Here is a 19,055-nt window from a genome sequence, read left to right on the forward strand (position 1 = left end):
TGAAGCAATTCCGAGATATATATGAACAAATAATATAATTACATATATATATATATATATATATATATATATATATTACAATAAAATACTTATACGCGCGAGGATAAAATATATTGAAATTGAAGTGGATACAAAATATATTCAAACTTAGGGAGAGATTTTTTTATATTCATTAGATGACATCGTCGCGCGAGAGCAGATAGGAAAATTGAGTCACATCGATCGAGACCTTTCATGTAAGCACCTGAAAATTGTATTCTCGAAGTAAGATAATTGTATATACTATAAAATTCTTTTTAACAATTATTTCTAAGAGCCAATTTTTCAATAATGGCTTAAAAACTGCAGTTCAACTAAACGTCCCTTAATCCATAAATCGAGTTTTATGTATATTGAGATCAGTTAAACCTCAGTGAAACTTAAGTTAGCAACAGTTACTTGTGGCGCAAACACGATGTGCAAACGAAACATTATTAAACCAAAATTAAACTTAAATAAAGCAAAATTAAGTTTAATTCAAATTCAAGATTAACATTTTCTAGAAAAGCATGTAAAATTAAAAATCGAAAAATTAATAAGAGTAGAAAAGGAAATATTAAAACATAAACTCAAATCTAAGAAAAAAGGATTATTATAATAAAAATTTTTATTTTATTATACAATTTTTATTTTTTTACATAAAAGTTTATCAAAATATTATTTGTACCTTTTTTCAGTAAATTAATACGATTAAATTTTGTTTTGAAAATTTTTTATTATCATGATTACGTACGAATATGAAAATAGAAATAATATAAAGATTGTTATATTTTTCTATCTTAATTATAAATGTTAAAATTAATTAAAAATTCATTTTATCGATATCTTATAATGAAACTTTTTCATCCAACATTTCAAAATGATTTAATCTTGACATTACAATACGAACTATTTTCTGCTTAATATATATCTTATATAAAATATCTTTAATATTTATTTCAATAAATTTAATAAATTCAAGTATTCTAAAAAATATTTAGTTTTTATATGTAATAAATAATAAATTGTTAAAAATATGAATACAATAAAACTATTGCAATCTTTGTACCTGTGTGCTATAAAACAATATACTTTTGTTCTTAATGTAAAAATAAATTTCATGTTTATGAGTTAAAAATATCTGATATTAATCTTTAGATTTAGAGGATTTCTCTTTTAAGATAGGTGGATTCTTTTGACGTTTATTTTAGAACAGAATATTCTAAAAATAAGTGAGAAATTCTTAAAATGAGAATACAATGTTTTAATTAAAATTAAAAATCCTAAATCAATTTCATCAAAAATATTTTAATCGAAATTTACAATTCTCACTTTATTATTATTTTCTATTTTTTTACGGCAAATATCAGTACTAATCAATTATATAAACTTTATTATATTGTTCAATCTCGCATATAAAAAGAATCAGAGAAATCTGTTCGTAAAAAATCAATACCGTCAACGATAAGGAAAAAAATAGGAAAAACACTATAGAAAAAAGATTTTTCAAAACATACCAGTACATCATGTACCTTCCTTCTGTTCTCGTTTGTTTGCACTGGTACTTCAACGTGTAATCAATCAAGGAAGCGCAATTAGAAGAGCGTTTTCGACTCGTATCCGCGAAACACTCAAACGACAAAAAAAAAACACCGAAAAGCACGAGAAAGCTCGTCGAAGTGGAGCAACGAGAGAATTGAAGGGTGACGCGTTTGACATAACCTCCGTACTCGACTGTAATCCGAGAGAAGACGGGAAAGTGTAAGTGCAGATGACTCTGACCAGGTTGACCGTTCCACTTATCGCGGAAATTCTAATTGCCAGTCCAAATGGATTTGCAAACGGCACGCCAAATGACTGAGAGCGATTTAGTTCAGTGGCGGTTGATCGTTTCTCCTAAAATATCTCTTTCTCGAAGTCCCTCCACGCGAAGGATATCCAGCGGAAACTGGTAGCAGAATCGCACAGGATTTGACATCGCGCGAATAAGTTATCAACGATGACGCGCATAATTCGGACCCGATGACATAAGGGAATTCGCAAACCGTGTATAATATTTAAATCATTACTTCTGTAGATTAATAAAATCCAAATAGTGCTTTAATTTATAATAAAAATATTATTTATTATGAAATATGTTATAAAAAAAATCAATTTCAATAAACTTGTCTGTCGTCTTATAAACCTCTAACCTAAGATTTTTATTTTTTTTTAAATTAACAAATTATTTTAATTATATCATCTAGAAATATTAAAATATATAAATTCTAAATTCTAAATTATGGAATGTTGTTTACTTAAAATTGATTAAATGTAATTATACGGTTAAATCAGGTATTTCTGTAGATTAATGAAATACAAATAGTGCATTAATTTACAATCAAAATATTATTTATTTTATTATAAAATATGTTATGAGAAAAAAAATCAATTTCAACAAACTTATCAAAAATTTGTCTATCGTTTTATAAACCTAAGATTTGTTTTTAATGTCTAATAAATTATTTCAATTGTATCATCTATAAATATCAAAATATTATAAATACTAAATTATGAAATATTATTTACTTAAAAATTTATTAATAACATATTATACGGTATGTCTACATTTGACGGTAAGCAGCTTATTCTTTTAAAACGTCACCGATTAAAAGTAATGGCAAGGTCTTACTAAAGATCAATAAGTATTTTTAGTAAAAATGTTGACACTTTGCTCTTCCATTTTATGTTCCATTTATTAAAACAGAACGATTTCATGAAAAATTAATCGCTGTCACTTATTGATTTTTCTTACTAATATTTTATTGTTTGCAATTGCTCATTACTGAACCTACATATATTGTTTATCAGTGATGATACATTGATTATATTTAAGAGAGTACGATGACCAAGATATAATCGACCTATGCACATGATAATGTGTGTTCGAGCATTTGCTGTCAGTTTGAATAGGCAAATTTAATGTACATTTGACAAGCACAGATGAAACAACAAATTGCAAATGCAGGATTACAAGCCTGTGATTTTGAAATTAAATCAAAATTTCTGTATGTATAATATAATCAAGAAATTAAAATTTTATTAACATTAATATTAAATATTAATATTAATATTAAATATTAAATATTAATAAAAGTTTTTTAATAAATACTTCTCTAAGCAAATAAAAACTTTTTTTTAAATTTAATTAAATTATTTATATTAACAGATACTCATGTATCCAATGATTAATATTGTAAAATTTAAAATTTTGATAAATGTAAAATTAGAAATAATGAGATGCTTATATATCTTAATCAATGGTCTCATTTTATTTTTAAGATATTTATATAAAATATGTTTGAAAAGGAGAAATAAAAATGTTCTTATAATCACGATTTTTATCTTTATAACATATAACGTCAAGATTAAAGTTCATCGAAGGTGTATCTTTGTAATAAAAAAATAATTAGCAAAAAAATTTGTTATCTCTGTTCGTTACCTTTACGCAAATAAAATTGTTTCGTATAAAACTATCTGTTCACAGAGAAATTCCCTCTCATTCATATCCATTTATATACATTTTCTAATCCTATTAAAATAGAAGCTTTTGTAAATCGCCGATGAAGCTACAGTTAAAGCGCTTACCTATCTATGTAAATCCTCTTTTTATTTAACATATCATTCTTTTGTATATGATTCAACTATGAAATCGCGTTAATCAAAAGGCTATCGCGATTGCTTTGCACACGATAAATATTTCTCGCTCTTTATCTCTCCCGTGAAGTGTGGGATTCTGTTTTCACCTCATAGAATGATGGAGAGAGACAAACGAGAAGGTTAGGACGAGACGAAGGGAGAGATGGGAGAGCAACTAAGCTACAGCTGGTTTGCGACTGCGTCGAGCGGACGTAGATCCTCCGTGTGAATCCGAGATTCCCTTCAGTTTATGCTGCGCACCCGATCCGCCGAACTGGTATCCGGGGTTGGTGTATATATCGTACGAAAGATCATCCGTTTTAAAATATTATATAGACAATCCGTGATAAACGCATACCTAACTTCCCTTCGCGGTGCGAAACTTCGTAATAATAACAATAGTGTGTATTATTAATATTCATTTGACAGTTCTTTGACGTTTCGATTGAATTGCGCGCTCATTTTTCTGACGAACAAAATTAGAGATCTTTGAAATTAAAATTGACATATCGAACGTGTGGATTCTTTTTCTGGAAGAACCGGTGTTTTGCTGAGGTATATTATTAAAAAATATAATATCGCGCGAACCTCCCGGCATTTTAGCAAAATTTATGATGGTAATGTGTTTTTCATTTTTTAAATTTACGCGTGTAATTTAATAATAATTTTTTTTTATTTTTATCTAATTTTTGATTGTTTACAATTGTGAAATCTTGGTAACAAACAAGTGAGATAAAAATAAAAAATGTAAAAAGTAAATGTATTATCATGTAAAATGTATTATATGTAAATGTATATATCACATAAAAAAAATAATTGTATATTAAAACGCAGCTAACAAAATTGTGTTCTAGTAAACCGTCGAAACTCAATTTAGTTTTATCTCAAGAAAACGCGACAATTTAGAAGAGTGAAGAAAGAGAAAGCTTATCAGGTAAGCATTTTTAAAGAATTACCTTTTGTTTGTGAAAGTCTCGGTAAATGATAAGATGCAGAAAAATAAGTTAAACGAGAAAAACGGAAGTTATTATGTATATACAAAATTGTGATTTTATTTAAATTTTAAATGTATATTATATAATATTTATTGTAGATTTAACTTGTTTTTCTATAAGACATGCAAAAAAAGCACACTTGTAAAATTTGTAGAATTACTCTCCTCTTTTTATATTAGGAACTACATATTATAATAATTGATAATTATTTATCTTCTTCTCACATCAGCATAATCTTTATAAAATATATTATAATAAAATTTTTCCAATTTGCGTAATAATTTATGCTTTAAACTTTAAAGTAATTATTAAAAAATGTATAATAATTAATAACGAAATGGAGTTTCAATTTGTCATTATTTGTATAATTTATTACAGTATATTAAATGATAAATGTAGTATCAGTTAGCAAAAATTAAATTCTTAATTAAAATATTAATCAAATATGAAATCAAATAAATATAATTTTTACTCCATTTCAAGTAATTCAATTGCGTATCAATTAACATGTCGAGTTATTTTTGTTGCAAAAGATAAAGCAAAGTGAGACTAATGTAAGAATTATAGTGAAACCATTTTATGTAAATAAATTCTTAATATTTACGTAGATATTTGAGAATTGCCAGACAGAATTTAAAAAAGTAAAACTCTTCTCTCGACCGTACTGGCAAATATTATTTATTAAATCACAACGTTTTGACCCTTATTCTTTGAGTTCTAATCAAGTGACTTGTGAAAATAAAAATAATAATTATTTTTATTTTCACAAGTCTCTTGATTAAGACTCAAAGAATAAGGGTCGAAACGTTGTGATTTAATAAATAATATTTGCCAGTACGGTCGAGAGAAGAGTTTTACTTTCTTAATATTTACGTACTTTTAAGTCTTTGTAGAATAATATAGAATAATTATAGAATAATAGAAATAATTTAATACTACTTTTTCTCTAATGTTATATCCACGCGAGATAAAACAAAAGGATTATGTATATGTACTATTTAAATTTATCCATGAAAAACATGTAAAAACTTGATTATTATATTTATTGCGATTCACAATTCATCATCTATTACGCTCATCTCGATGAACGGATCAAATCTATGGGTCTGTTCTTTTTAGCTGCGAACTGGCTACACTAGTTCAGAGGTCTTTTTCCTTCCAATGTCGAGCAAAAAAGATAACCTTTGAACTAATATAGCCAATTCAGTTAAAAAAAATAGACCTTATGACGATTCTAAATTTTAATATAATATATGCAACTTTTGCGCTTTTCTTTTTTTTTCAAAGAATAATAAATCTAAAAAAAATTTAAGCAAAATAAAAATAATTAATTGACTAATTTTAGTAAATATTCTCTTCTAAGTTTCACACAACGTGTTGATTCTCGCGCTCTCGATAAAGCTGTATTTTATTCGAGATATTATAAACGTAAACAATTTGTATACAGGTTAGATTTTTGTAGACAGCTTTTATGCAAATTATTTTTATATTCATTATTAACATAAAATTATTTATTATTTCTATTTACACAATTATAATATGTCATCAGAACTATGTTGTTGTTGTAACAAAACTACAATTTTATTTGGATCAAAATGAGTATACAATTGTGCAGATAGAAATAATACATGTGATATTGTTATGCAAATGCGATACGTCGCAGTTAGTAGTAATTAAAAGGTTTCATCCATTTGACACTTAGACTCCATTATTCGAGGATTCAACTACTAACATACGTCATATATGTAGAAGAGATATAAACCCTATATATGTACGTGGAATAATTGTTCGAAATGAAATTCAAGACTTCAACCAGTAAATCTTGCTTTTATCGCCCTTTTTTCGCGAAACGATCTCGATCTATCGTTTATCAAACGCAAATTTTATCTACTGAACAATTTAATATCAACCAGCTCCGAATATTATAATTATAAATAATAGTTTCTTAGATTTCAAAATACACGTGTACAAGAAAAAAAAAGAAAGAGAGAGAAAGAGAGTTTAAAACCACTTTTATTTCTGAACGTCAATTAAATATATATTATCGCAACTTTACAGATTTCTCTAATTTATTTGAATTAAAAATATATAATATATAATAATGTATATAATAATATATAAAATATATAATAATATATTAAATATATATAATAATATATTAAATATATAATAATATATTAAATATATATAATAATATATTAAATATATAATAATATATTAAATAATATATAATAAATATATATAATATGTAATAAATATGAATTAAAAATATATGTAAAAATACATTATACACGAGATTTTTAGCGATTTTTCGATATGCCATTAAGAACGTAAACGTGCTACCAAATTCGTTTCTGGATTCGCGCTAATACACGTGGAACGGAAAGCACTTATTATAGCCAGTGCTTCCAGGCACAATATCAATAACTAGGTTAATGTTAAGCAACTTTAGGTGACATAGAGGAAAGGGGAAGTGGAGGTGCTTTCAAAGCTTGTCGCAACGAGCATTATTTGGCGCCTGTCATCTATGTCAAGCAGAAAGTTTCGACGGAGATAGTGATATTTGAACGAACAGTTGCTACCATTATTTGCAATATCTATAATTTTCTTTTAATCATTATTACTTCGATTGCTCCGTCCCTTATTTTGCGAAATGTATCCTATATTTAGTATAAATGAAAAAAATAACTAGAAATATCTTTATAAGACACTACGTGCTCAAAATATTTTGTTATGTTTGAAAATGTAAAATAATTGAATATTTAAATTGCATGAGACTTGTGAGAAAAAAGTAGACATCAATTTATTTTAAAGATTTAATATAATTTGATATAATAATTCCAGAGAATTTTCGATAAAAGTTTGCCAAATATTAATTCTAAAAATAAATGTAAAATTTCTGAGAAATGTGAATTTTGTTATTCATTGGTTTTATTTATATAATATAATTCTAAATAGTTTTTAAATAGTTTTATAATTATTTAACATTAAAATAATTTTTTATATTACATTTTTTGTCAAAAGAAGATAAAATAATTAATTCGTTTATATTATTTCTACACAAAATATTTTCGCAAATGCAGCATGAAATTGCAGTATTTGTAATCTTATGATGGAATTTTTGTTATTGCATTTCGTTGCCGTACTAAATATTATTCAATCCTACAAACATTTAATGCTCATACAGTCTAGTACCAGGTTACAAAGTGAAGTTGAAGATATAAAAATATACTCGTATATAGAGTGTGGAAAGTGGCAAACAACAGTAAAAATTACATTACAATAAGTTGGAACTCTCGTTGGCAACCCGTGGTATTAGAAGAGTTTAAACTGCCATATAAACGTGACATGTGAAACAAGTTTTACCCTTTGAACTTTAGTAGTAAACATATTAAAGTCCGCAATAGCATATTAAAGTTTATTATCTTGTTTAACTACAAGAAGCTTGTCATTAACAACAGTATCCTATTGCGATCTGTTCCGAAATTTTCAACAAGTTTAGCTATATTGAGAATAATGTTTGGCTGTTCTAATAACAATAACGAGATATTGATATTGCTATCACTTCGATGAACACGGAGGTAAACGCGAAATTTAATTTATGCACTAATTGACACATAATCACGTTCGGAAAGATTAGTAACTTGCGACTTTTTTATTTCAATTGCATAAAAAAATTGTAGTAATATATTATACTTTAGATATTTATTTTTGAAAAAATACTCGAAAATTAATTCTACATTTTATTTGTTCTAACTTTTCAGCGCGATAATTATTTTCTTTCGTAGAATTCTAATCACTTAATAAAAAACAACTAAAATATTTTTTATCGTGAAATAAAGAGAGACATTCAAAAATATTTTGTTAAAAAATTAGAAACTAATGAAATAGTTGCATATAATATAAATGTGCGAAAATACATAATTATTTCCGTGCACACTAAATATGCAAGTCTAATAGTGTATAATACAATATAATTACATCTAGATATGAAACGTATTTTGAGGAATTATTTTACGCATTTGCATGCGTGTGAATACAAGGAAAGCAATTTTAAGAAAAAATGCAGCAAGTGGCATTTAGAAATCTCGGAATGAGGTCACGGGATTTATTCAAGGTGTTCGCAGTTGAAAGTTTGATCCGATTTTGTATTATGAAAATTCCACATTAGACTTCTGTGTCCACGTCATTAGCCTCTGTGAAATTTCAGCTTAGTCCAGAATTTAGAAGCTTAAATCTTGCATGTAAGAGGACGCAATTTTTTTTATTCATAGTAGGTTTTAATATATGTAGAAAATATTCATAAATAAAATAGTCTTAATATCTTAGTTAACCTGCTTCTATTTTTTTCGTGTAATTTCCTTTTGTTAGTAAAAGTTCTTCAATATGCATGAAATGATTCGTTATTTTTATACACGCATTTTACGTGCGGCAGAAACGTTACCACAACTTTTAATTTATAGCTCTTGTTGAAGATTTGCTCTTCACACACATTTGAGAATGTTTTCTTGTTGTAATAGAAGGTTTTTCTTATATTTCTCTAATGTTATAATATTTTATAAGCTTTTTTTATCATAATATTACATATTTTTTACGTTTTATGATTTTATATTGTATATTATTTGTACTGCGTCTATATTTATATAATTATTTTTATTTTTAATATACGGCACAGAGGTTACTAAATGTGAATGAGCTGTTAGAAATATCTGAAAAAATATAGTATGGTTGTGCGATATAAATTACACATAATGTTGGTAACAAAGCCAAATATTACATAATATTATTGGTTTGCATATTTTGCTTTGACACCGAATTATGGAAAACGCAATTCGTTACTTCTTTTGTAAAAGCGCCATTGTGTATTATTTTCCTCAACGCCGCTGTCACGTGATATATATTTTATCGGCACATGTATAAAATATCACGCGTTTAAAAATATGAACAGGGCAGTCTCTGTTTTCTACATTATAATTTAATAAAGGAAAATATTGTCACACGTGGATATCTTTTTTAATAAGATAAAACATTCTTATAAAATAAAGCTTATTTATCTTAAATTACATAGTGCAGAGAATTCCCTATAGTGACCAGTGGACAGTGAAAAATGAATTCTTGTGTTTTACGGAGTACATAAACTTCTCGTTCTAAAGTCTGTACAAAATTGTTCCGCAAAAAAAAAAGTTTTATATCATTGTTATATGTATATGTTTACTTACGAAAAAATTCAGCATTTTTTATTTACACATCAAAAAATTAGTCTATATACGAGTATATATATGTATATGTATATATTGATCGCATTTTTATAGTATAATGAAAAATTTGCTCTTTTATTGTTCCTAGAATATAATATTTTGAATATAAAATCTTATTTTTTTTATCTCATTCTTATATCTCACATATTTTGACAATATCTTTCATGTTTATTTTACATTTTGAATAAATGATCGGCATCATTACTAAAATATATAAAAAATATTTATGCAATATAATATAAAATATAAATAAAATAAAATATAAATATAATATAATAATATAAATACAGTGTTTGATGTTATTTAAAATTATATAGATAATCATCTAAATAAAATTTGGCGTTATCTTATCTTTATATATAGATAATAAATTTTTTTAAATAAAAAAATGTTATTTTTACTAAATTACCTAGAATAATGTTTAGATAATTTGGTTTAGAGTCATATAACACTAATCACATAGAGTCATATAACACTATCTATTCTACTACTTAATAAAACTACTTAAGTATTTTTAATAAAAAGTAGTAGAAAAGATAAAATCTTTTTATGTATTATAACTGTTTTTATATTACCTAATTTATAGCGTCATTAATTTCTGCGGTTAAGAAAGGCTTAAGTAAAAGCAGGAAACATTCCGCTTTCAATAAATATTACGATTAATTTGAAGATTAATGTCGGTTTAATTATTTTGTATCTCCTGCTCGAAAAAGGTCCAAACATTTACTAATTGTGTTTAAGTAGTGGAACTTAAGCTGTGAGCATAAGATATTAAAAAACTTACAAATAAAAATATGAATATATTTTAATATCCCTTTGATATTTTACATTTGTTTTATAACTGTGTTTACATAAGATCTTAAAAATAATATTATCTAGATGACACGCCATATATAATTTTATCTTCTATCTACATATATTCAAAACAAAATCATCTTCATCTTACCTAATTGTAAGATAAATTTATATATTTTATCTCATCTTTATCTAACTGATTTTAAAATCATCTAAGCACAACACTGCAAAAATGACTAAATTAATAAATATTTATTTGATTTGAAATTAATAAATATTTGCTGTCAAATAAATCATTTGTTTGAAATAAATAAATATTTATTTGTTTTGAAAAAAATTTTCTCATATCAAATAAATATTTTTCATATGAAATCAATATTATTAGTTTCAAATAAATGATTCCTTTGGCAGTATTGAAATGAATATTTATTCGAAGTCAATAAAAAAATTTTTTCAGTGGCCAATAATTATAATAAACATTTATAGTTTATCTAGCCTCATATTTTGTCGATAAAATAGGAAAAAAAAACAATAGACTTCTCAAAGCATCCGTCGGAGTTTGGCCAACCATTTGGAATTCCCTTAAAGGATTAAAGAAAAGAACGAAAGATTGTATGTATGTTTCGTCTTTGCGTCAAAAGTGTTTGACTTGTGGCGAGATGTGGTTTGAAATGTGGCAACCGTTCAATTTGATTGCCAATGCAACGCGGATAAGCATCGCGTTACTACAACCGGAGAAGTGCATGACAGCGCGGCTTTGATAAACAATATGAAATAACATCTCGATGTCGCGGTGTGCTTTGGCAGAAATTGCCACCGCTATTGGTTGTTCTGTATGTGTAGCTCAATCGAGATCTCATCGCACGACATCCCCTTTGATTTGACCACACTTTACGTCAAAGAGAACCGAACAAAGAGCTCTTGAGGAGAGAATTGTGTTCGTACGTTTATCTTCCGCGAACAAATTACGTTCTTTCAAGCGGATTATTATTGTGGAACACAACCATTATATTGTATTATACGACGGAGAAAATTGACAGAGAATATGTGCCCATAAAATGCGAAGATAACAATAATTTGTGAAATATACAGAAAAAAATCTAACGGAAATTCTTTTTTGTCTAGGAAAAATGGATTCTCTATATTAGTTCATACATAAATAAAAAAGAGGAAAGTTTTATATCAATTTAAAATGACCTCTTGTATTTTACATTTTAGTAGAGTAGCGTTTAAATTTTTAGGTTTCCAGGAAAAAAATTTTTCGTTGCAAAAACACATAAATAAATCTATATGTGTATGTTGAAATTTATTAACACATCTCGCTGATAAATTTTTATGAAAAACAAAATTACTCAGAGCTATTTGTGTGCATTCCCGATTCTGTTGAATGAATTTTATCGCCCGAAACTGTTACGATTTTTGCATTACTAAAGGGCGATATACATACATTTATAGATATAACGTTGATATTTAATAATCGTTATTGAGTTCGTTAGTTCGAAATTAATTTTCCGTCAATTCTGTCTTGATAGACATAAACTAATTCTAGCAAGAAGGTGACTTTGATAAGCTGGTTTGGTTATCATTGTAGCGGACAAATCAAAGACAATAGCATTAATTCGCATTTCCATAAACCTTTAGTGGAATGATATAGTTCATACATGCATATGAACCTATTATCCACAGCAAACAAATAAACAGACTACAATAATCGGCGCTTTTGATCCGTTTGTTTTGCAATTTGTATTACAAGTGCACAAAAACATAATTAGAAAATATTGGACATAACATTGGAAACTAGATATCAAAATTAAAAAAATTAAATATAGTTTTCCAATTAATTCATTAAGAAAAATAATTGATAATGGGGATGGATTGAGCGATAAATAAACAAATATATGTATATTGTTTAATCCGTGTATATCAAATTATTCTTAATTAATTTATTTGAAAACTTGTTCGAAATGTTTGATGTATTAAAAAAAAATTATATAACTTTTAATACTTAAATTTCAATTTAACTTTGATTTAACAATTAAGTTGAATTATTCAATTTACAACTTACAGACTTTTTATTATTTTTTATTAAAATAAATGTATTATTAAATTAATTTGATAATGTATTATTATATATTAATTTAATAAATTTTCGCGTTTTTATCATTTTCTTTAATATAGATGGTTCTTTTTTACAAGTGTATATTTTTTACAGGTGTATATTTGAAAACTCTGCTATTTTATCAGAAACATTAAATAATAATAGAACTGCCTTCAACGGTTATTATCATTCTAATGTACATATAATTGTTGAAATAATATATCAATTAAACTAAATATATATGTATATATTTTCGAGATAATAATTTTATAATTACAATTTTATTATAGTAATATTCCACATGTTATAATTAACGGCAGTGATATTACGGTATAAAATAATATATGTATATATAAATTAATTGTAATTGCAAAATAAATAAAATAAATACATATATGGTACAAATAGTATTAAGTGCAGCTTATATCTTTGTAAAAACACGTATCGATTTTTCTTTCATTAATACTTGATAAATTCTTTTCACAGCAGAGATTGCAATGTTTGTTCGCAATTTTGCATTATCGAAATCTGATAAAATTTTTGTTAAAATTTTTATCAATTGCTATATATATAAAAAGAAATTTACATTCGATCCGAATCTTTCAATATTATTTTACCGACTAAATAGGAAGAAAGAGACTTATGAATCATGATGTTATTATCTCAAACGGACTTGCTATATACAAATCAGATTTGATTACATTAAGTCAGATTGATCATTCCTCACTTTATATTCAAGACTTAAAGCGGAAGATTGAAAACATTCAACAAAAAAGGTCTCCGTGTAATAAAATCAGTCACGATTAAAAAGTAGTTAAAAAGTAAATTTTGTTATCATAAGTGTATTCCTAAAATAAATAGCATTACCAATATTTCAATATTGTTTTCATTATAGAGAGAAGGTTTTAAAAATAATTAAAACCGATTCAATTAACCGATCTTTTATTTTCAGCGAATCGCTTTCTGTGTATGAATGAGAAAGGGTTTAAAAAGACACCACCCCTATAACAAAAGCCAGAAACGACAATGGTATCAAGAGAATTTACATTTTTTATGATCTTTTGGAACCTTAACAACTGCCGATGTCATGCATTATAGTGATAAAAAAATAAAATCCTATCATTATATCTTTTTTGTGCGTAATAAAATGACAACATACGTAAATATATTTTTAATGTTTTAAATAAAATGAAATAAAATAAAATAAATATTCAAATTTAACTGTAAATATCTTTAAACAAAATATACCGTTTAATATTAATATTACTTTCATAAAAGTAAGCTATTATACTATGTTGTTTACATCTCTTTACATCTGTTGGTAAAACATTATTTAATTAAAAAAATATTTGATCAAGCATCAAAAAAATGATTTAGCGAGCAGCTGTATTATTTATCGGCATAGCAACGATAAGCTGTATGGCTACATTACTAAATCACCCTTTTATCCGACTAAATCTCATCCCCGTAAATCATTTTTGGAAATTGAATCTGAATGAAATAATACTGGCGAGTCACGTGTTTGCAGATATTTAAAAAATCATCTCCAAAAAATATACACTTCACGATAACAAATATTACTCGTAGAAAGAAATTTCGAATTAATTTAGAATTGTTACTTTTCACGTTATAAATAATTAATATGATAAAGTGTGAATTCATGAATTAATTAATAATCAAAATTCTATCTTTACGCGCCCTTATGTATTATAAAATATCTGCAAAGTATCTTATTTTTTTTTTTTTATTAAATTCAATGACACGTGATTCACTAAATTTACGCCGGTCTGAGAAAAAATCCGAACGAATGAAGAGAGAGCTTTATGAAATCAATAAGAACCCCGATAAGAGTTTTTGGATAAAGTACGGCTTAAACTCGGAGTTAAGATTAATTCGGCGAGTAGCTGTAATGGTGAGGGACTTATTGATGGACTGTGGTTAAAGGCGGTTTAACTAATAAGAGCAAACATGCGTAACATGAAAGTCAAAGTTGCGAAGTAGCGAAGTTCTTTAGTAGTAAATGATGAAGGATAACATGTGAAAGTTTCTCACGATTAATAATAGTTGGAAAGACATGTAAAACAAGTATAACGTACTCGAGAGAAACAATTTTTTTTATTTTTATTCCTCTTTAAGGGGATGCTGACTATGTCTGTTTTACCGACTTTGAATTAAAAAGCTTTTCTTTTTATTGGCTATACTGATTGAAAAATCCTGCCTCATAATTAAAATACTGATAATAATAAACGGAGAGCGCTGTAATTTTGTATAAAAAAAACAGTAAAAATTAAAAAATTACTTTATTTATTTTTTTTTTAAATAAATTAAATTTATTCAAACAGTGCAATTTGCGTTGTAAATTATAACACAATATAATTATCACCGAAAAAATTCTATTCTTATCTTCAGTAGTGTCACTTACATTTATAATATCTTCCATTAAAATAGGCGTCAAAAGGATCCTTTTAATTTAAGAGAAAATTCTATAAAGAGATATTCTTTTAGATATTTTTAACAAGAATATATATTTAATGGGATATTTTTTTATCAGTGTATTATTTGAAATTATTAATCGTTTTTACAAAAGAAAATTTGTTATTTCTTTTATATATATTTAAATGTTATACATATAATTGAATATTTTTTTATATATTGACATAATTAAATACACATTTTTGCTTATTATACTATTATTTTTAAAATTAATTAAACTTATAAATTTATTATAAATTTAAATAATTTTATTTTATTAATTTATTTTAAATAATTATTAATTAAATTACTTTTAAAATATCCTGTTTTAAAATGCTTCCAAAAGGATTTTCTTATCTAAATAGGAGAAGATTTTAGATCTTTAAACCTGAAGTTTAGGTTGGTAAACCCAACCTTCCTTTGAAGATTAGTATCAGATATTCCTAAATTACTAATTCATTATATTTATTTATTACAAAACTAAAATTGCAAAAAGAAAGTTAAGAATATTAATTCATTAAGAATATTTATTATACATAAGAAAACTTTTAAAAAAATTTGCATGTCAAGGAAACAATTTGTTCGATGTCTTATTTCGAGAATACAAATTATTCAGTGTTTAGGTAAAAGATAAGCAAGCGTATCCGTTCGATAACTTCCAAAATTGTGTTACAATCAAAGCATTAAAATGCCATTTCTAGACCCAACTCCGGTTTAATGAATATATTATGGAAAAGATATGAATATGCTAAACGATTAATCGATAGGAGATTCGGCGATATAGAGAATGAAGGTGAAAGTGAGGGTGAATCACTCTGGATGTTTACTTGAACTACAAAATGTAGACTGTCAATGAAGATTATTCTTTCCGCGCCGCGCATCATTACACATTACATTACATTAAAACGAATATGTCGCGAGGACTAACGTAATACTCTGACAGAAATAAAAATGTATATGTATCGCAAGACAATGGAAAATTTATGCAGATGAAATGCGGGAACAATAACTGCCGGGACGTTAAATGTATCATACGGGAGTGCGTGATTGCGTGAATTGTAATACGTCGATTTTAGTCGACATTATATCGACGAGATTGTTTACGACGTGAAATTTCGACAATTCCGATAGACATGTTTGCAATAACGCTGTATAACCCGCGCGCGGGTTAACAGGATTTGCAACATATATCGAAAGCATGCGCGTATATATTGGTGTATATGAAATCGCACGTACGTACATATATGCATATATTCCTTATAACATAAGAGGTGAGCGTTATGCGCGGAAACGTGATCTGTTGCAAAATAGATACTTTCAGGTTAAGGGCTTCCCAGAAATATATCGATTTAACGGCAACTTACGGAGAGAGAAGCGTCGAGTAACACCGCGCGAAGGAAAAGAAATGCTTTAAGGGGATTCTAAACATCCTTGAAAAGTCTGTTGTTTTTTCCTGTTTTATCGACAAAATGTGACGTTAGATAAACTATCAATTTTTTTATTGACTACACGGATTTTTTTTTACCTGGAGATCGATTGTCTATTTGTGTCGATTTTTCTCACTTTTTGCACATTCATTTCACGTGAAGAAATACACGCGATTGGCTATGAGCAAGATGAAAATACGATATCCCTAGATTCACGGGAGCACAAACCATAGTGAACATTTTGTAAAGCGTATATGCATGCATATATGTTTCAGTGATACCTTTATCTTTATAACCTCTGCAGTTTGAACGGTGTGAATAAGAATGAATTTTGGATCTTTTATGAATAAATTTTAAATCTTTAATAAACATATTTTGGTTCTTTATTATACATGTATATCGTTGAAAATGACATTTAAAATTCATAAAGAAGAAATTTATAAGCAATAATAAATTTGACATGCAAAATTAATTCATTTTTATACTAATCATAAAATATTGCAGAATATTTCTTATTTTCGCATTTTATTTATCCGAATTTTTATTTGTTCAATTTTTTCAATTAATTCAATATCTAAATTTTTTGTGTTAGGATAGTATCAGAAAGGTTAAACTGATCAGAATAATTATAACATATTTAACTGTAATAGCCACTTTTTGCATGCGCTTTATAATTCTCTTAACTAAATTTAATAGCGAGATGAACAGCGAATCTTGCGTCGCATAGCGGCAAATGAAGGAACTATTACAAGATAATATTGCATAGTATATTTTGCAATGTCTCCAATAAAATATTAAATTTATAATATTTGCACAATGTTGCTTCAATATTTATTATGAGTTACAGAGAAACAAAAAGAAATTATGTTACATTTTATGAATAAACATTCGGATTTCGGTCGGGGGCGGATACATTTTTGAACATGCTTGAATAAAATTGACGCGGCGTGTTATGAGAATTGATCGATATAAAACAATACATTAATAAAAAAGTAGTGTTTAAAAATCTTTTATTATAAAGTTAAGAAATGTACTGTGATAATCTTAATTATTAATTTATTATAAGATTATGAAATGTACTAATTTTATGTGATACAATTTATGTGATAAATATATATATATAAATATATATATATCCTATTCAAAATACCATCACACAATATTTCTTAATTCGTACTTCTGCTTGCATTATATTTATATCATTAAATGGTATCGGCACTTCTCCTTCTTCCTCCAAATATACTTCATTTAATGGAATTCTCCATTTATAAGCAATGTTATGTAAAACACAACATGCATTTACAATTAGAGCTGTAAAGAATAGATTTAAAAAATACCTTTTCTTATCTCAATTATGCACTATAATTATTTACATACCAGCAAATTCTGGTGTATAATGTAATGTCCTCTCTTTTAATACGTATTTTAATCGCGCTCTACTCTACATAACTATAATGCAGTAGGATATACGATACATTTAGACATTATTTGACACAATAATTCTTGTCGAATAATCTCACGTGAAATATTTCGTGTTTTCACTATAATAAAAATTAGCCAATCAAGTGAATGCTCACTTTTGTCATTTTCACTAGGTTTTGAGATACACAATCGACCCCCTGAAATTAGATTAGTGCAAATTTGGCATTGGATAAAGGAATATAAATGAATGTTTAGCCTTATAGAAATTTATCACTAGTAACGCCAATTTGTCACTTATTTCGAGTACTTAAGTTACTGTATACCAGTATTTTAAGTATTCGAAATAAGTGATTAATTGGCGTTACTAGTGATAAATTTCTACAAGGGAGATATCAATTTGGAAGCCTAGTAAGCGAGAATAGCTTATCTTACATTTCTGTGCACACACATATGTGCACCGAAATGTAAGATGAGCTATTCTCGTTTACTAGGCTTCTAAATTGATATCTAAACATTCACGAATATTCCTTTATCCAACACCAAATCCACTCTGATCTTATTTTGTACGTACAAAGTGCCAATAAAAAGAATAATCTATCTAAAAAGAAATAATTGCTCGGTCGATAAAATAGCAGCAGCATCTGTTTAGCATCCCCAACTACACGAATTGTTTTTTACCTGAAATTAGACCAGGGTGAATTTGGCATTGGATAAAGGAATATAAGTGAATGTTTAGATATCAATTTGAAAACCTAGTAAACGAGAATAGCTCATTTTACATTTGCGCACACACATATGTACGAAAATGTAAGATGAGCTATTCTCGTTTATTAGGCTTCCAAATGGATATCTAAACATTCACTGATATTCCTTTATCCAACATCAAATCCAT

At 26.6% G+C, this 19,055-nt stretch overlaps 2 protein-coding genes across 7 annotated transcripts in view; one reads left to right on the forward strand and one right to left on the reverse strand.

Annotated features, from left to right (window-relative positions):
• LOC114937295 (neuropeptide CCHamide-1 receptor-like) overlaps positions 1-1,729 on the reverse strand; it is a 77,337-nt gene extending 75,608 nt beyond the window's left edge. The window contains exon 1 of the mRNA XM_085486127.1: positions 1,536-1,729. The gene's annotated coding sequence lies outside the window, so the exon portion shown is untranslated. The remainder of the gene's footprint in view (positions 1-1,535) is intronic.
• Positions 1,730-3,953: 2,224 nt separating this feature from the next.
• The window catches only part of LOC114937285 (neuropeptide CCHamide-2 receptor), a 68,003-nt gene continuing 52,901 nt past the window's right edge, over positions 3,954-19,055 (forward strand). For 4 of the 6 annotated variants that reach the window (XM_085486147.1, XM_029310709.2, XM_029310710.2 and 1 more), the window contains exons 1-2: positions 3,962-4,251; positions 4,551-4,630. The gene's annotated coding sequence lies outside the window, so the exon portion shown is untranslated. The other 2 variants (XM_029310711.2, XM_029310712.2) reach the window with 2 other exon arrangements.

The sequence above is a fragment of the Nylanderia fulva genome, unplaced genomic scaffold (genome assembly GCF_048542155.1).
Source record: "Nylanderia fulva isolate GAGA-0341 unplaced genomic scaffold, ASM4854215v1 Scaffold11, whole genome shotgun sequence".
NCBI lineage: Eukaryota > Metazoa > Arthropoda > Insecta > Hymenoptera > Formicidae > Nylanderia > Nylanderia fulva.